Raw genomic sequence first — 20,892 nt, 5'->3', positions numbered from 1 at the left:
AGGCTAGAATATGCTCAGTTGACGCGGTGTGCTTGGAATCGTTGTCCTGCTAGAAATGGTGACCATCTGGGAATTCACGTGTGATGTATTCCACAATCTCAGGCACTATTTTCTCTTGGAAAAAAAACTTTATTCATGATTCCTGTAACAAGAAAAGAAAAGTGCTCAAAATAATGCACACTACAGTAGTACAGTACAGTGCTTAATTTTACCATCAAAGATGACAATGCATCCTGATCCACACCTAGAGATGGCACCCCACACATGCATCTTCATTTGGTGTTTTTGACGCTGCGTCATAGATATGTGTCCTTTTTTTGTGGAATGCAAAGGTGGCAAATTTCTCCAGCGATACAGTAAATTCGTCAGTAAAGATGCAATCCTGAAACGTTTCGCCACTGTTGATCCATGCCTGTGCCTGGACCACTCTCTTGATCGTGTTGACGTCCCTTATCATAGGTTACGCTCTGTAATGACAAGGAATAATTTTATAGGTACAGTACAGTTTCTTAAACCACACTTTTACCTCCTGTACTGTCCAGTACTAACCTTACGTGTCCATATTTCCATCCAATTCTGCATCTCATCTTCTTGATGCTGGTCTCTGATACGGTTAGATTGTGATTTTTATGCAGAGTGTCTTTGACCCTTAAGGCACTCTTCTCATTATTCTCTTCACTTATATGGTCAAACAGAAGAGTTGTTTCCCTACAGTATAATGGAAAAATAACAATATGTTACAGTAGGCCACAAGTACAGTACAACATTTATGCTCAGGCCTACAGTATGGCTAAATATATGACTAAATATATATAATATATATAATACTGTATACTGTAGTTATATAAATATACAGCGATATAAGTAATAATAGATATATATACAGTAATATAGTCATAAATATACAGTGATAACAGCTTGCGTGTACTGACTAATATGTGTGGTTGATTTCAAGTGCTGGTTGTTTAAAGTGTGCAGTAAGAACCAGAAGCAGTTTGAACAAGGAAGCGGTTAAACAAGGTATAGTTATTGAAGTACAGTTTACTGTTAGTACTTCTAAACTTCATAGTTGCTAGAATGAGCAGGATTGAAAATGCCACTCAATGCTCATCTTGCCACATGTATGTACACTTGGAGCAGCTGTTCCAAGGAGCATACCGCTGTGAAAAGTGTGAGCGGGTGGTCTCTTTAGAGTCAGAGATATCTGATCTTAAGAGGCAACTCGCAATATTGAGGGACTTTGGCAATCTTGAAAGGGAATTAGAGCTCACTGAGCAGGCCCTTGCATCGACTAGTGGTGCAGATAGTGGCGCTGTTACTGAGGAGCAGGTAGGTAGCTTGGTTGCTGATAGTGAGGAGCAGGTAGGTAGCTAGGTGACAGTTAGAAGGGGAAGCAGGGGCAATAGGGAGAGGCAGGTCATTTCTGAGCTGACACATCCCAATAGATTTGCCATGTTGAGTGAAGATATTGGGAATGTTGGGGCAGAAATGGCAAGGCTGTGGGAGATTAATTCCTCTAGCAGCCAGGGTAATAGTTCTTCCAGTACAGAGGGGACTCAGGATGCTCAGATACAAAGAAAGATTGTGGTGGTAGGGGACTCCATTATTAGGAAGGTAGATAGGGCAATCTGTTGCCAGAACCGCATGAACCGAACAGTTTGTTGTCTCCCGGGTGCTCGGGTTCGGCACATTGCGTATCGGGTAGACAGATTGTTGGGGGGGGGGGCTGGGATTGACCCGGCGGTCTTGGTACACGTTGGCACCAATGACAAAGTTAGAGAAAGATGGAGGGTCCTAAAAAATGATTACCGGGATCTAGGCCAAAAGCTTAAGGCAAGGACCTCCAAGGTAGTATTTTCTGAAATACTACCAGTGCCATGCGCTACCGCAGGGAGACAGTCAGCGATCAGGGAGGTTAATGCATGGCTAAGAAAGTGGTGCAGGAAGGAGGGGTTTGGGTTTTTAGAACACTGGGACTCCTTTTCTGAGAGGTGCCATCTATATTCTAGGGACGGATTGCACCTCAATGAAGAGGGATCTTCTGTGCTAGGGGGGAGAATGCTAAAAAGGTTGGAGGAGATTTTCAACTAGGATGGAGGGGGGAGGGGAATGAAACAGATAATGAACTAAATGGAATAGATGAGGATACAAGGTGGTATGGAGGTAGAATGGGGCAAGTGCAAGTTTGACAAGCAGTGAGACACCCATAGTAAATACAGATAATACTAGAAAACTTCTAAAGACTAAACAAAGTGGGCGCAGAAAGGAAGGAGCAGATAAGATAATAGTACAGGCTGAAAAAAAACTGAAATGCATGCTTGCTAATGCAAGAAGCATGACAGATAAAATGGGGGAGCTTGAATTAATAGCTGCAAGGGAGCAGTATGATATCATAGGCATTACTGAAACATGGTGGTATGAAACTCATGACTGGACAGTTAATTTAGAGGGTTATTCTCTTTTTCGGAAGGATCGGCCAAATAGAAGGGGAGGTGGAGTATGTTTATATGTTAAACCATATCTAAAACCTATTATAAGGGATGATGTCTATGAAGGTAATGATGAAAATGTAGAGACTTTGTGGATAGAAATTAGCAGCGGAGGTAAAAGTATAAAGAAAATGTTTGTGGGAATATGCTATAAACCACCAAATATCTGTGAGATTTAGGAAGCTAAAATGCTTTTGCAAATGGAGAAGGCATCAAAACTGGGTCATGTTTGCATAATGTGGGATTTTAATTATCCAGACATAGACTGGGGCAATGAGATTAGCGTTACAACAAAAGGGAACAGGTTTTTGGGGGTGCTTAAAGACAATTATATGACCCAAATTATTAAGGAACCAACCAGAGAGGGGCAGGTCTGGATTTGGTCATATCAAACAATGTAGAAGTAATAACAAATATTCAATTCCTGGAACATTTGGGTAACAGTGATCATAACATGGTCTCATTTGAAATAAATTATCAAAAAACAGATTACTTGGGTTCAACAAAGACCTTCAACTTTGGAAAGGCAGATTTTAATAAAATGAGGTCTAATCTAGTAGTAATACAATGGGATGATGTTTTTGCAGGGAAAAATGTAGAAGATAAATGGGCAGTCTTTAAAACATTGTTAGAAAAGCACACTTACTGCACCGACACACTTTATTCGAGCAAATACCCAGTATGTACCTGGCAGATACCTGGAATGCGCCGCTCCTCACCTCTGACAAGCCCCGTTGCGTTTGCCTTCCCAGCCTGGGTTCATGCCTGGCTGACGGGCGGCTGATCTGTTAAATGATAATGATTAGGATTTAATAGGCTGCAATGCTTCGCGTGTCTACCAGATGGCATAAATTCATGAATTGTAATGCAGTATATATATATATATACTGTGCAGTATTGCAGCCAGCGGGAATAAAATGCTTCAATCCCTGCCTGGAAAATAACCCAATGCACTCGGGCAGAAAACAGTCACAAACCTCAATACACCCGGGTATACCCGAATTCGTGGGACTAGCCGAGCTCGAATAAAGTGTGTCGCCAGTGTATCAGTGTATACCTTTGTGTAATAAGTATAAAAGAAATAAGTCAAAACCAATGTGGCCAAATAAACAGGTAGGGGAGGAAATGGACAAGAAGAGGAAGGCGTTTAGATTCTTCAAGTCAGAAGGGACAGAGACATCGTATCAGAATTATAAGGAATGTAACAAAAATTGCAAAAGGGCAATCAAATGAGCAAAAATGGATAATGAAAAAAGGATTGCAATAGAAAGTAAGGTCAACCCTAAAAAATTCTTTAAGTACCTTAATAACAAAAAAATGAGAAAAGAAAATATAGGACCCTTTCAGTGTGAGATGGGTAGGCAGATTATTGGAGATAAGGAGAAAGCTGAGGTATTAAACAAATTCTTTGCCTCTGTGTTTACCAGGGAAGAATCAAGTTCAATAGTAGTGCCGCAGGAGGATGCCACAACCTCCATATTAATGAACAATTGGTTAACTGAGGAAGAAGTTCATAAGCGTCTTGAAAAAATTAAAGTAAATAAGGCACCTGGCCCCGATGGCATACATCCAAGAGTTCTCAAGGAGTTAAGCTCAGTAATAGCAAAACCATTATATTTAATATTCAAGGACTCCATTTCCACAGGCTCAGTACCACAAGATTGGCGTAAAACAGGTGTGGTGCCTATATTTAAAAAGGGAGCTAGATCACAACCGGGAAATTACAGACCTGTAAGCCTGACTTCAATAGTAGGGAAACTACTTGAAGGTTTAATATGGGATAATATTCAAGAATACCTAATGGAAATTTTTTTTATAAGTAATAGTCATCATGGATTTATGAAGGATAGATCTTGCCAAACTAACCTTATTTGTTTCTTTGAGGAGGTAAGTAGGAATCTAGACCAGGGTAATGCTGTTGATGTGGTCTACTTAGATTTTGCAAAGGCTTTTGATACGGTTTCACACAAGAGGTTGGTGTACAAAATTAAGAAAGTTGGACTCAGTAATAATATATGCACCTGGATTGAAAACTGGTTAAAGGACAGACAACAGAGGGTTGTCATAAATGGAACTTTTTCAGGTTGGGCTAAAGTCGTGAGTGGAGTACCTCAGGGATCGGTACTGGGACCCCTGCTTTTTAACTTGTTTATTAATCACCTTGAGTTTGGGATCGAGAGCAAAGTCTCCATCTTTACTGATGATACTAAATTGTGTAAGGTAAAAGAATCAGAGCAGGATGTAATTTCTCTTCAGAAGGACTTGGAGGGACTGGAAACGTGGGCAGGTAAATGGCAGATGAGGTTTAATACAGATAAATGTAAGGTAATGCATTTGGGATACAAGAATAAAAAGGCGACTTACAAATTAAATGGAGATATATTGTGGGAATCCTTGATGGAGAAGGATTTAGGAGTGCTTGTAGACAGCAGGCTTAGCAATAGTGCCCAATGTCATGCAGTAGCTGCAAAGGCAAACAAGATCTTATCTTGCATCAAACGGGTAATGGATGGAAGGGAAGTAAACATAATTATGCCACTTTTCAAAGCATTAGTAAGACCACACCTTGAATATGGAGTACAATTTTGGGCACCAATCCTAAGAAAAGACATTATGGAACTAGAGAGAGTGCAGAGAAGAGCCACCAAATTAATAAAGGGGATGGACATTCTAACTTATGAGGAGAGGCTAGCTAAATTAGATTTATTTACATTAGAAAACAGGCATCTAAGAGGGGATATGATAACTATATACAAATATATTCAGGGACAATACAAGGAGCTTTCAAAAGAACTATTCAGCCCACGGGCAGTACAAAGGACTCGGGGCCATCCCTTAAGGTTGGAGGAAAGGAGATTTCACCAGCAACAAAGGAAAGGGTTCTTTACAGTAAGGGCAGTTAAAATGTGGAATTCATTAGCCATGGAGACTGTGATGGCAGATACAATAGATTTATTAAAAAAAAGGTTGGACATCTTTTTAGATGGGAAAGGTATACAGGGATATACCAAATAAGTATATATGGGAAGGATGTTGATCCAGGGATTAATCCGATTGCCAATTCTTGGAGTCAGGAAGGAATTCATTTTCCCCTTAATGGGGTTTTTTGTTTGCCTTCCTCTGGATCATTTTTTTGTTATTAAGGTACTTAAAGATTTTTTTAGGGTTGAAAGTTGTGGGGTTGAAACGACATCTGGCCAATCAGATTGGGTTGAAACGACATGTGGTAAATCTGATTGGTCCAGCCTCTGGCCAATCAGATTGGTGGCTCTATGATGTCACCCAACTGCCCTTCATATTGCCAGGGGTATGTAGAACTGTTTTATTTACTTTATTTATGCTGGCTAATGTTGTGATTAATAATGATCAAATAATCTATTATCCATATCTGGATAATAGTTATTTTGCCCATTACTGTACTGTATGTGTTTGTTGGGGGTGGGGGCGGTGAATTGATTTAAATGTAGGCCATGTTTTATTTTATTCCTCTTTCACCCACCCAACCCTTCCTCTTTCACCCCAGCCCACCCTTCCTCTTTCACCCCCCCCCACCCTTCCTCTTTCAACCCCCCACCCTTCCTCTTTCACCCCCACACCCTTCCTCTTTCACCCCCCCACCCTTCCTCTTTCAACCCCCCCACCCTTCCTCTTTCACCCCCCCCTTCCTCTTTCAACCCCCCCACCCTTCCTCTATCAACCCCCCACCCCACCCTTCCTCTTTCAACCTCCCCACCCTTCCTCTTTCAACCCCCCCCCACCCTTCCTCTTTCACCCCCCCCCACCCTTCCTCTTTCACCCCCCCCACCCTTCCTCTTTAACCCCCCACCCTTCCTCTTTCACCCCCCCCACCCTTCCTCTTTAACCCCCCACCCTTCCTCGTTCACCCCTCCACCCTTCCTCTTTCACCACCCCCACCCTTCCTCTTTCAACCCCCCCCCACCCTTCCACTTTCAACACCCCCACCCTTCCTCTTTAAACCCCCCCCACCCTTCCTCTTTCAACCCCCCCACCCTTCCTCTTTCACCCCCCCCCACCCTTCCTCTTTCACCCCCCACCCTTCCTCTTTCAACCCCCCACCCTTCCTCTTTCAACACCCCCACCCTTCCTCTTTCACCCCCCCCCCTCCATCCTTCCTCTTTCAGCCCCTCCACCCGTCCTCTTTCCCCCACCCCCACCCTTCCTCTTTCCCCACCCCACCCTTCCTCTTTCCCCCACCCCCACCCTTCCTCTTTCAACCCCCCCACCCTTCCTCTTTCAACCCCCCCCACCTTTCCTCTTTCAACCCGCCCCCCACCTACCTCTTTCAACCCCCCACTCTTCCTCTTTCACCCCTCCACCCTTCCTTTTTCAACCCCCCACCCTTCCTCTTTCAACCCCCCCTACCCTTCTCTTTCAACCCCCCCACCCTTCCTCTTTCAACTCCCCCACCCTTCCTCTTTTCCCCACCCCCACCCTTCCTCTTTCCCCCACCCGCACCCTTCCTCTTCCCCCCACCCCACCCTTCCTCTTTCAACCCCCCACCCTTCCTCTTTCAACCCCCCCTCCACCCTTCCTCTTTAAACCACCCACCCTTCCTCTTTCACCCCTCCATCCTTCCTTTTTCAACCCCCCCACCCTTCCTCTTTCAACCCCCCCCCACCCTTCCTCTTTCAACCCCCCCACCCTTCCTCTTTCAACCCCCCCCCACCCTTCCTCTTTCAACCCCCCCCACCCTTCCTCTTTCAATCCCCCCACCCTTCCTCTTTCAACCCCCCACCCTTCCTCTTTCACCCACCCCCATCCTTCCTCTTTCCCCTACCCCCACCCTTCCTCTTTCAACACCCCCACCCTTCCTCTTTCAAACCCCCCCACCCTTCCTCTTTCAACCCTACCCCCTTCCTCTTTCACCCCCCCACCCTTCCTCTTTCACCCCCCACCCTTCCTCTTTCAACCCCCCCCCCCACCCTTCCTCTTTCAACCACACCCCCATCCTCTTTCACCCCCCCACCCTTCCTCTTTCACCCCCCCACCCTTCCTCTTTCACCCCCCGACCCTTCCCCTTTAAACCCCCCCCCACCCTTCCTGTTTCAACCCCCCCCCCTCCACCCTTCCTCTTTCAACCTCCCCCCACACTTTCTCTTTCAACCCCCCGACCCTTCCTCTTTCAACACCCCCCCACACTTCCTCTTTTACCCCAATCCTTCCTATTTCCCACCCCCCTGCACCACCCTTCCTCTTTCCCACCCACCCCCAACACTTCCTCTTTACCACCCCCCCACCCTTACTCTATTAAACTGTGCAATACATATATTTTTTATTAACACTCTTCCTACTGTTCTTTATGTACTGTGCAATACATCTTAACATATAAATTCGAAAGTTGTGGGGTTGAAACGGCATCTGGCCTCTGGCTAATCAGATTGGTGGCTCTATGATGTCACCCAACTGCCCTTCATATTGCCAGGGGTAAGTAGAACTGTTTTATTTACTTTATTTATACTGGCTAATGTTGTGATTAATAATGTTCAAATAATCTATTATCCATATCTGGATAATAGTTTTTTTGCCCATTACTGTACTGTATGTGTTTGGTGGGGGTGGGGCAGTGAATTGATTTAAATGTAGGCCATGTTTTATTTTATTTTTAATTACAGGTTTGGTACCGCAGGCCTTCGGGGACCCATGGGGAACAACCGAGGACCCGTGGACTCCCACAGTACCTACTCGAGGACTCCAAGACGCCCAAGGGTACCACATGAGGACCCACGGGGAAGAACCGGGGGCCCCACAGCTGTGGGGGGAGGGCCAGGGTAATGTGGGAACCACCCGAGGGCCCCCAGACACCCGTGGGAACCACCCGAGGGCCCAGAGACACCCGTGGATACCCACCGGGTGCACTGTGGTGCCTGCAGACACCAGTTGGGACCACCCGGGAACCCCCACCAGCCTGGGGTATTAAACCTGTGTGTAAGATAAATAAATAATGGTTTTATGTGGGGGCACAGGGTGGGTTGTGTATTGTTGTTTATTAAATATTGTAATGGTTTATTGGGGGCCTCGGAGGTCGGTAGTGGGGCTATTGTGTATTTTTTTTTATTGTGGGTAGCTGGGGTTGGTATTGTCCCCAAGGGAGAGGGAGTGGTTCAGAGAGTAAAGACACTGACTGGCACTGAGAGTTTGAAGTAGGGGAGCCTGGTTCAATTCCTGGTGTCAGCTCCTTGTGACTTGGGCAAGTCACTTTATCTCCCTGTGCCTCAGGCACCAAAAACATAGATTGTAAGCTCCACGGGGCAGGGATCTGTGCCTGCAAAATGTCTCTGTTGTGCTACGTACAACTAGCAGCGCTATACAAGAACATGCTATTATTATTTATTATTAAGGATGGGCGTTTAGGCTTTCCGGGTGGGTAGTGGGGAGGGTGGGTTAACCACTTAATTTCTATAGCGGTTACTAACCGCTAAGGTGATTGAAGGGTTAGAAAACATTAGATTGTATTTTTTTATTCTTCTGTATTGTTTGTAGCAACAGAGGACATGGACGGGGATGAGGATGAGGACGGCCTTCATCCTGGCGGCCTGGCAGGGGTGAGCGCAAGATTTTTTTTTTATTGTGCATGTTAATGTTTTATTTTAAATGGGCAAATGCACTATTATCCATATCTGGATAATAGTAATTTTGCCTATTACTGTTCTGTATGTGTTAGAGGGTTTGGGGGTGGGGTGTATTTATTTTAAAGTATTGTTTATTTTGGGGGGGGGAAAACCATTGGTACCACATGCCAGGGACCTCCATGCACCCGCTGAGATCATCTGAGGGCCATGGACACCCACGGGGTTCACCTGCCAGCCAGTTGTATGAATGGTGTACCTGAAAAAAGGTAAACAATGCTTTTTTGTCTATCTTCAGCTTCTTTTACGCCTGCCTTTAGCTGGCACGTTTTTCTTGTGTGCTTTTAAATCACGATTCAGTTATCACCGCTTAGAGAATCCCAGTGACTTGTAAAAAACGGCGCATTTGCCTTTTTTTGCCTGATCGGAGGTGCTTTGCTCGCAGGGCTGAAAAAATGCCTTTTAAGGCAAATAAAGCACTGTTATCACTGCTTAGTGAATCGTGCAGCAATTAGCGCTCTTAAAAGCAGTTTACTTAGTGCATAGCCCCCTAAATTTCTCATATACAGTAGGTCAGCAAATGACTGTATATAAAAAAAAATTAAACTACAGTACTATATCAATACACTTTTTGATTTTTGCAGAATACTTGCATTTTCTCTATTTTTAGTGCTCTCTCTCTCTCTTTTTCTCTCTTTCTCTCTTTCTTTCCCTGTCTAATAAAAAAAAGAGAGATAGAAAATTCAGAAATTAAACCAATTGAGCCTGAAATACATTGATATTTGTTCTCCAGGAAGCAAAAAGATTAACTAAGTGTGCTTGTTATTTCTTTAGAATTATTGAACATAAGGCTCAAAAAGGAAAACAGTATTGATTACTGTATGTATCGTTATCAGTCTACACCACTAAAGAAATTTGTAGTTTTATGACAATAAGAGAAGAAATCAAAAGGGTTTCAAAGAAGTCAAATAGTGTACAGGGAAATCATTGGTTTTAATGATCTGCAAAATATCAATAGGGAAGCGCAGTGATTTTGTGCCATGGATTTCCCACACTGTAAAGCAAGAGAGAAGTATTTTGAATGGCTAATTGAGTGATCTGATAACCAAGGGAAACAAAAACGGAATTGTGCAAAACAAAATGAGATATGTGAAAGTCAAGTTTTTTTATAGCATTAGTAGCCAGGGAAAAAACAAATGCATAAGTGACTACCATACTGGTCAACATGGGAAAAATATTTACAGGGAGATTAGAATATGTGGGAGCTCACGTGTTCTTCTTTTGACTTGCATTGGGTTGAGTGGACTTTTCAGGGAGAAAATATAAAAGTATCCATGTTTTAGCAAATTTTGTTGGAGTCTCCCTCGGAAGAGTTGGAAACTATAGTGACTACCCAGAAGGGAACCTCATGGATTAATAATACATTAAAAAATACCCTCCTTAAATACATTTAGAAAATTACAAAATAGGTTGTGTGGTCAGTTTTAGGTTATAAAAAGCATGTCTCACTAGGACAGTGCTAGCAACCACAAAGGGAAGACTGCCTAGGTTAGGGCCTTGACAAATCTTGACGTCTGCTTCTACAAAGTTTGTAGGCACGCTGGGGAAGTCATCTTCTTGATTTTGTCCATTGAGACGGCTGAAGCTCCAGTGCCATTGGATCACAAAATATCCATGATGGCCATCTGATTTCAGTGGTGAGACAGAGACTCTCCAAGCCACACATGATCCCGGGTCCTTGGCTCCATATGGAGACAGGTGAGCACCACTTCACACAGGGCTGGGTATGGATATGAGTATGGAGGATATGGGTCTAGTCCTTGATTCTTTATACATTCTTTATTGCCCTCTACAAGCGACGCCATTTTCCTTAAATGCCGGACAGTTTCTGGTTACTTTGTAATAAAAAACACATTACAATAAAATCAAACACTAGCCATTTAATACATTGATTGTCATTGTGGTTACCTATGCTCTCAATGGGGCATAAATACCTACATTAGCAATCAACGGACACCGTATAATAAATAAAAGTAGCACTTTACCCTGTCAGGATGAAAGACGTCCTCCTCGTCCTTCTCCTCAGCATCACAAACATCCAATAAAGGGCAGAGGCCCAACTATTTAAATACCATCTACTGTCAAGTAACCCCTTAATTAGCGAGTAGTAACCACCCTCAACCTCCAGCATAACACACACAGTAAGGGGAAATAGTCCTAGTAGGAAATCTGACAATTAGCACTTTTGCCCATTCCAAAACAAACAAAATAAACAACAAAATAAAATACAAATTACAATACAATAAAAAAACACTAGCCATTAAAACCATTGAAACTGATGTGACGTAAACTTAAATGGAGGGAAGCACAACCAATCGGTTTTAATATGCTTCTCTCCCTTTAAGATGACACCACATCATCCAAAAAAGGGAAGGTATCACATGGGACACCCACCAATGTGATTTCACAGGTCATATATAAGGCTGGTCACATCTTATTTTACAGTTAGTGGAGAATATGTCAACAGTTCCCAGAAAGAAGAAAAGAAGATCTACAGTACTCACTGGTGACATCTCTCCAAGCAATGGGGGATCCTGGACTTCTGCCTTTCTCGCCTCACTCTCTACAGGATGCTGAGATGTTGATAGAATTGATGCTTGCAATAAAACGTGTATTGTTGTCTACCCCTGTTCTATCCTTTTCTCATTTTTAAGGCATTTTCCTTCCTCACTCTCTAAAGGACTCTGAGTTGTTGGTAGAATCAGATCCTGCTAATAAAAACTTGTATTGTAGTCCATACTGGAAAAACAGAAATTAAACTGTGCGCTACTATTTAACCTTAAAAATATATAAATAATACAGTGCAGTGACTGGAACCCTATAAATACGTGGAACGTGAAACCACAAAAACCACAGTGAAAAAATGTAAAATATATCACATAACCGTGTAACTGATAAGGGCGTCTGCTGCTATAAACACAGGGGGTGGCTCAGCACCCCCCTACACACTAAGAAATGGAGACAAAAGAAACAGCGCACAACGCGTACATCATATAGGTGAAAAAGTGCATTTAGTGTGTATCACACTGGTTACCACTCGGCAGCTGTTGGCAGGAAGGTCTGGTGCTTGCTTCTCTCAGCAGGAACTGCTGTGATGACTCTGGAGCAGGATTCTTGCTGGGACTCCTCATCCGACAGTTTGTGACTCCAAAGGGGGTTTCCCTTCAAGCAGCCAGGCTCCGCTGCGGGTAATAGCACTCAGTAGGACCGCCAAAAGTTCCAAATGTGCTGGAGCAGCTCGTATAGCTCAGCAGGCAAATTCACTGCACACGGAGGTGAGACCACAGCCTGCAGGGACACACTCAGCGTGCCACGCTGCCGCTCCGTCACGGGACGCTGCGTGATGACGTCACAGTCACCGCAGCAGTGATGGAATCGTCAGGGAGATAGTAAAGTCTCTAAACAGCCCAAATAGCACACAAGAGTGATAATGGCAGGGCGAAGCCAATAGATATAGCAATTATAAGGCAATAGGCATGTAACATCCAACGCGTTTCGTAGAATTAACAACGTCTTCAGGGAATAATTAGGCCATTACCCAGAGGTCTTAAATACCTCACAGAAGTGTCTCATTAGTCAGACAATTAATATTAGACCAATCATCTGGGGTAGGTAATGATCAATGTGATAGGGAAGATGTGAACATTACTATAAAAACAACAAATTTATTAACAATTCAAAAAAATACATATTAAATAAAAACGGAACATAGCATAAATACTTAAAAACATTCTGAAATAAAAGAAACACAATATTAGTTACTTAAAAATAGACACCATCATAAAATACATATGAAAGATAAACTGGAAATGTATATTAATACAGAGCAGGGAGAACGGAAATACATAAACCAGTGACACAACCCTGGGGTGAGAGGAGGGCCTAAGTGTTTAGTAAAGTGCCCAAATGTCAACATCCTCATTTAACCCCTTAGGGGACAATGTATCTAATTTATGAATCAAGTATGTCTCTTTGGAAGATAATGTTTTAACTCTATCCCCACCTCTTCTATTTACAGGAATAAACTGAATACCCTTAAAAGTAAGACTAGATGGATCTTTATTGTGGTATATTAAAAAGTGTCTAGATACACTGTGTTTTTCAAAACCATTTTTAATATTTCTGACGTGTTCCTGGATACGAACCTTAAGGCTGCGTTTGGTCCTGCCTACATATTGATACCCACACGCACATTCCAATAGGTAAACAATATGTGTAGATGTATATAAAATAAAGTCATCAATATTAAAAACTTTGTTTGTGCTTTTTGAATAAAAGGTATGTTTGTCAGGGTGTTGGTACTTACAAATAGTGCACTTACCACAAATATAGTTGCCCTTGGGTTTAGGCCCTAGCCAGTTCTTCTGAGATGCAGTATTGGTACTTATAAAAACATCACTAGGGGGGTCTATAAAAACTATATTGAGGGCTTTAGATATGGCTCAAGGCCACAGGGCCCACATACTGTAGAAACTATGAATATGAGCATAAGGACCCCCATCCGAGACCATCTAGATACTCACCCAGGAACTCCCCTAGATATTCACCCAAACGCCCAGCTAGACCTGAACCCACAACGGATTCACCTTCTTTTTTAGATCTGGTAAGAACAAGACTAGAAAAGAAGGTGAAAACAGTGAAAGATATACAGAATACCCCCCAAGAGAAAAGGAAGAAAAGGGTTACATCAGACGAGGAACACGAGGAGGGACCAGAGCACAAAAGAAGAGAGTACTCTTGGGAAAGAACACCCTAGCAAATAAAGGGGTTTTTAATCTCTCCTCCACAATTTTGAGTTAGGATCAATTGAACATACTTGGAAGGGGTTGGAGTTTTTCCAAAACTTGTGGACCTAGCTCCTTCCAGTTGTTCAAAGATCTACATAAGTTCACTCGCAATATTACCCTAAAAAGACACTTTCTGAAACAAGATAGGGATCTTATTTCTGATAAGGCTGCAATGGTTCCTGCGAGTAATTCTGATACAGAAATAGATATTCAACATACTGCATTCAAAACCCAATCCAAGTTTTATCCCGCACATTCCAAGTGTCATCATATTGATACATTTTTTAATATGGTCATCAATGATTTTAACATTTTATCCCGCAATTTAAAGTCAGGAGACATTAAACATAACCTCACTGCAAGTGAGTCCCTAGCCCTCAAAACTTTGAAAGATGACAAAAGCCTCATTATTAGGCAGGCAGACAAAGGTGGGGGCGTAGTAGTCCAAAACAGATGTGACTACGAAAAAGAAGCATTAAGGCTCCTAAATAACACATCGTCCTATGTCAAATTACCTAAAGACCCCACAGCTGAATTTCTAAGGAAACTAAAAGCGTTGTTAGACAATGCAGTTGTTTTAACTGTCATCACCACAACAGAGTTTGCTTTCTTATTTTCTGAATTTCCTAGGATCCCTATATTCTACCTCCTGCCAAAAATGCATAAGGCTTTGGTTGATCCACCTGGACGCCCAATAGTCTATGACAGCCAATCTTAGCCAATATGTGGATTTTTTTCTCCAGCCATATGTTGGTAAATTACCCTCTTACCTGAAGGATTCGAGTGCAGTTTTAAATGTATTCAAAGATTTCCATTGGAAGAGTTCATATGTATGGATTACATGTGACATAAAAGCCCTGTACACAAATATACCCCACCAGAAAGGGTTGGATGCTGTCAATTCCTTTTTGGAATTAGATCCTACATTGCACCCACTAAACAGGGAATTCATTCTTGAGTCAATTAGTTTTATATTGAAACATAACTATTTCTTGTTTCTCTCCACTTTCTACCTGCAGGTTTGCGGAACTGCAATGGGTACTAGGTTTGCCCCCAGCTTCGCAAACCTGTATGTGGGTAAGTGGGAGTCTCAGTTCATTATGCCCGATAAACCCTACCACAGGAATGTCGTTGTATGGAGACGCTACATAGACGACATCCTGTGTGTATGGGATGGTGATTATGAATAAGCCAGTGCATTTATAGCTAACCTCAATAAAAATGATTACAATCTTGAGTTCACACATAGGGGCCTATGCAGAGAGCAGCGCTATTTCAAAACTCGCCATTTTTTGGAGAAAATCGCGCAGAAAACAGCAGAAAATGGCGAGTTACGAAAAACGCGCCAATTTTTTTTTCTATTTCTAAAACTCGCCTCGTGGCTGGCGAGAACCTCCATCTCGCCAGTTTTAAAAATATCCTAATGCAGAGAGGCGCGAACGGCATCTAGTGGCTGTTCGTGCCAATAAAATGGCGCGATTGTCTCCTTTTTGCCTCGCCAGGAAAAGTTGGCAAGAAGCTGCCGCTCGCGGCCATAGGAAAGGAAAAAAAAAGGCGCGAATTTTTTTTAACACATTTCTGCAGCGCGCATCTCGCCAATTTAAACTCGCCACACGCATTCATGTTAAACAAAGCAGAATTCGTACATTTCTGCATATGGAGAATAAAACTCTCCAAAAAAGCTACTTTTTATTAAACTCGCCAATTTTAAAATTCGCTGCTCTCTGCATAGGCCCCATAAGGTGGATGCCACCCAGATAGATTTTTTGGATTTAAGACTCACTTCCAAAGTGGATGGCACTGTGGAGACGAGACCTTCTTTATGGAGGTTGATACAAGTAATTTGCTGATGGCGAATAGTAATCACAAAAGTACATGGATAAAAAACATACCAGGAGGGCAATTTGTTAGACTCAGACGTAACTGCAGTAGTTTAGAGGTTTTCAATGAGCAGGCGAATAAACTGTTTTTGAGATTCAGAGAGAGGGGATATCCTAAGGAACTTTTAGAAAGAGAGATCATAAGGGTACGCAATATGGATCGTAATGATATGCTAATTCAAAATAGATCCAAGACTAGAAATATAGAAGGACAAACAATGAAAAGTGATACTCTTAATGTGGCTTTCATTACAGATTATAACTCTGTACATAGGGACATTGAAAAAGTTTTTAATAAACACTGGGGCATATTGTGCAATGATCCTATTTTGGGATCTCATTTAAACACCAAACCATGGTTTATTTATAGGAGAGCCAAAAATATTAAAAACATATTAGCACCTAGTGATGTTTTTATAAATACCAATACTGCATCTCAGAAGAACTGGCTAGGGCCTAAACCCAAGGGCAACTATATTTGTGGTAAGTGCACTATTTGTAAGTACCAACACCCTGACAAACATACCTTTTATTCAAAAAGCACAAACAAAGTTTTTAATATTGATGACTTTATTTTATGTACATCTACACATATTGTTTACCTATTGGAATGTGCGTGTGGGTATCAATATGTAGGCAGGACCAAACGCAGCCTTAAGGTTCGTATCCAGGAACACGTCAGAAATATTAAAAATGGTTTTGAAAAACACAGTGTATCTAGACACTTTTTACTATACCACAATAAAGATCCGTCTGGTCTTACTTTTAAGGGTATTCAGTTTATTCCTGTAAATAGAAGAGGTGGGGATAGAGTTAAAACATTATCTTCCAAAGAGACATACTGGATACATAAATTAGATACCATGTCCCCTAAGGGGTTAAATGAGGATGTTGACATTTGGGCACTTTACTAAACACTTAGGCCCTCCTCTCACCCCAGGGTTGTGTCACTGGTTTATGTATTTCCGTTCTCCCTGCTCTGTATTAATATACATTTCCAGTTTTATCTTTCATATGTATTTTATGATGGTGTCTATTTTTAAGTAACTAATATTGTGTTTCTTTTATTTCAGAATGTTTTTAAGTATTTATGCTATGTTCCGTTTTTATTTAATATGTATTTTTTTGAATTGTTAATACATTTGTTGTTTTACTAGTAATGTTCACATCTTCCCTATCACATTGATCATTACCTACACCAGATGATTGGTCTAGTATTAATTGTCTGACTAATGAGACACTTCTGTGAGGTATTTAAGACCTCTGGGTAATGGCCTAATTATTCCCTGAAGACGTAGTTAATTCTACGAAACGCGTTGGATGTTACATGCCTATTGCCTTATAATTGCTATATCTATTGGCTTCGCCCTGCCATTATCACTCTTGTGTGCTATTTGGGCTGTTTAGAGACTTTACTATCTCCCTGACGATTCCATCACTGCTGCGGTGACTGTGACGTCATCACGCAGCGTCCCGTGACGGAGTGGCAGCGTGGCACGCTGAGTGTGTCCCTGCAGGCTGTGGTCTCACCTCCGTGTGCAGTGAATTTGCCTGCTGAGCTATATGAGCTGCTCCAGCACATTTGGAACTTTTGGCGATCCTACTGAGTGCTATTACCCGCAGCGGAGCCTGGCTGCTTGAAGGGAAACCCCCTTTGGAGTCACAAACTGTCGGATGAGGAGTCCCAGCAAGAATCCTGCTCCAGAGTCATCACATCAGTTCCCGCTGAGAGAAGCAAGCACCAGACCTTCCTGCCAACAGCTGCCGAGTGGTAACCAGTGTGATACACACTAAATGCACTTTTTACCTATATGATGTACGCAGAATAATTACCCTTTTTTATCAATATACTTTTGCATTACTTGCTTCACTATTTGGCGTTGTGCGCTGTTTCTTTTGTCTCCAGTCCATACTGGAGTCTGCACCAATCCCCTATTGTATCCCTTTCTAATTTTGAAGGCTTTTTCTCTCCTCACTCTCTGCAGGATGCTGATGCATTGGCAGAATCTGTGCCTGTTAACAAAAACACTTGTAATGTACTCCATTCTGGAATCCAGACTGCAGACCAATCCCATGTTGTACCCCTTTCCAACTTTCAAGGCCTTTTCATGCCTTACTTTCTGCAGGATGCTGAGTTGTTTGCAGAATCGTGCCTGCTAATCAAAACTTGTAATGTTCTTTACTGGAGTCCGGATCTAATTTGTAAGGTCTTTTCCCACCTCACTCTCTGCAGTATGCTGAGTTGTTGGTAGAATCAGTGTGAACACCTTCCAGAAAGATGTAAAAAAGATCTACTCACTTGTGATACTTATCCAAGCAATGGGGGAACCTGCACTCCTGCCTCACTCTATGCAGGATGCTGAGTTGTTGGCAAAATTGGTGCCAATGAAACATGTATTGTTGTCCATTCTGGAGTCAGGACCATTCCACTATTCTATCCCTTTCTAATTTTTAAGCTCTTTTCCTGCCTAACACTCTGCAGGATGCTGAGTTGTTGGCACAATAGGTGCATGCTAATTAAAACTTTCAATCTACTCCACTCTGGAGTCTGGACCATTTCCTTGTTGTATCCTTTTGAAAATGTCATGGCCTTTTCCCACCTCAGTCTCTGCAGGTCACTCAATTGTTGACAGAATCGGTGCGTGCCAATCAAAATGTTTATTGTACTTCACTCTGGAGTCCGGACCAATCCCCTGTTGTACCACTTTTAATTTTCAAGGCCTTTGCATGACTCACTCTCTTTACAGTAGGATGCTGAATTGTTGGTAGAATCTGTGTGTTCCAATCAAAACTTGTAATTTACTCCACTCTGAAGTCTGGACTCTAGACTAATCCCATGTTGTACCCCTTTCCAATGCCTTTCCTGCCTCAGTCTCTGCAGGACGCTGAGTTGTTGGCAGAATCAGTGCCTGCCAACAAAACATATATTGTACTGCACTATGAAGTCCGGACCAGTCCCCTGTCATTCCTGCCTCAGTCTCTGTCGAACGCTGAGTTGTTGGCAGAATTGGTGCATGCCAATCAAAACTTTTAATACACACCACTCTGGAGTCTGGACACCAGACCAATCCCTTTTTTTACTCCATTCAAATCGCAAGTCCTTTTCCCTCTTGACTCTCTGCCGGATGCTGATATATTGGCAGAATCGTGCATGCCATTCAAAACTTTTAATGTACTCCCCTCTGGAATCCAGACTCCACACCAATCCCTATTGTACCCGTTTCTAATTTTCAAGGCCTTTTCTCTGCTCAATCTCTGCAAGATGCTGATTTATTGGCAGAATCTTTGCATGTTAATCAAAACTTGTAATGTACTCCACTCTGGAGTCGAAATACGGACCAATTCCCTATTGTATCCTTTTCCAATTTTTAAGGCCTTTTCACGCCTTATTCTCTGTAGGATGTTGAGTTGATGGCAAAATCGGTGACTGCCCATCAAAACTTTTATTTTGTTCCATTCTGGAGTCTGGAGTCAGGAGAAATTCGCTGTTGAACACTTTCTAGTTTTCAAGGTCTTTTCTCGATTTACCATATACAGGGTGATGTGTTATTGTCATAATCGGTGCCTGACAATCAAAAAGTGTAATGTTGTTCACACTAGAGTACCAACGAATCCCCTGTTGTATCTCTTTCTAATTTTCAAGGTCTTTTTCACCACACTCTCTGCAGGATGCTGAGTTGTTGACATTATCAGTGCCTGACAATCAAAACTTGGATTGTATGCCATTCTGGAGTCCAGATCAACCCCTGTTGTACCACTTTCTAATTTTACAGACCTTTCCCCACCTTGCTCTCTGCAGAACACTGAGCTCTTGTGAGAATCGGTGCCTTTAATAAAACTTGTATTGTAATTCACTCTAGAATCCTGACCTGCTCTAACCCTTTCTAATTTTGCAGGTTTTTCCTGCCTCACTCTCAGTAGCATGTTGAGTTGTTGGCAGAATCGGGCCTGCCAATCAAAACATGTTTTTACTCTACTCTAGAGTCCAGACCAGGTCCTTCTCATACCCTTTTCTAAATGTACTGTATAGGCCTTTTCCCACCTCACTCTCTGCTAGACATTGAAGTGTTTGCAGAATCGTTGACTACCATTCAAAACTTGTAATGCACTCCAAACTGGAGTCCGGACTCCTGACCAGTCCCATGTTTTACCCCATTCCCATTTTCACTGCCTTTTGCTGTCTCACTCTTTGCAGGACACTGAGTTATTGGCAGAACCGGTGCCTGCTCATCAAAACATGTATTGTACCCCACTCTGAAGTTCGGACCAACCTCTGTTGTACCTCTTTCCAATTTTCAAGGGCTTTTCCTGCCACATTCTCTGCAGGATACTGAGTTGATGGCAGAATCAGTTCCTGCCAATCAAAACTTGTATTGTACCCCACTCTGCAGCCCAGACCATTTCCTTGTTGTGCCCCTTTCTTATTTGCAAGGTACTCTGATCTTTTAATTCATACCTCCTTGTTTTTGCATAAAATTTGCTTTGTGGAAATGTTAAACTCAGGGAAGCGTCAGTAACTATTTAGGTAATGTCACCATAGTTGCCCTACTGGATCTACCTCGATTTGAACTTTAACAGACTTTAGTGGATATGTGATATTATAATACCCTACATTTGCATATAATTTTTATGTCATTATAAATAATGTCTGTTATAGTTAACACTATGCTTTATATGGGAAAAAACATTGCTTAAAGTTATATTAATTCACTTTGAATATACAGTACATCTTTAGTTTTAGCATGACATTGTTACAGTAGGTTAACACCATGTTAAGTAATAAATCAGAGTTTTATGGGTGTGGGCTTTAGCAGGTTCTTCATTAAATGAACTTTCACAGAAAAAAAACTTGTTCAAGTAATGAACGTTTCCATGTGATAAAGTTTAGTGAATAACAACCCTAAATGGAATTAACAAAGGAAATAAAATAATTGAAATACCAAAAATCACCTGCACTTTTACCACATATTCCTTTTTTGGTATAATTATTTACAACTAGTTAGAAATATTACTTTAGTGCAAGTATTATACAGTAAAGGTCAACAAAAAACTTTAAATTCTCAAAGTTTTATTCAATTGGTCACCATTG

The sequence above is a fragment of the Ascaphus truei genome, chromosome 10 (assembly GCF_040206685.1).
Source record: "Ascaphus truei isolate aAscTru1 chromosome 10, aAscTru1.hap1, whole genome shotgun sequence".
Classification (NCBI taxonomy): domain Eukaryota; kingdom Metazoa; phylum Chordata; class Amphibia; order Anura; family Ascaphidae; genus Ascaphus; species Ascaphus truei.
The sequence above is the reverse complement of the archived record's forward strand: the minus strand, read 5'-3'. Positions refer to the sequence as shown.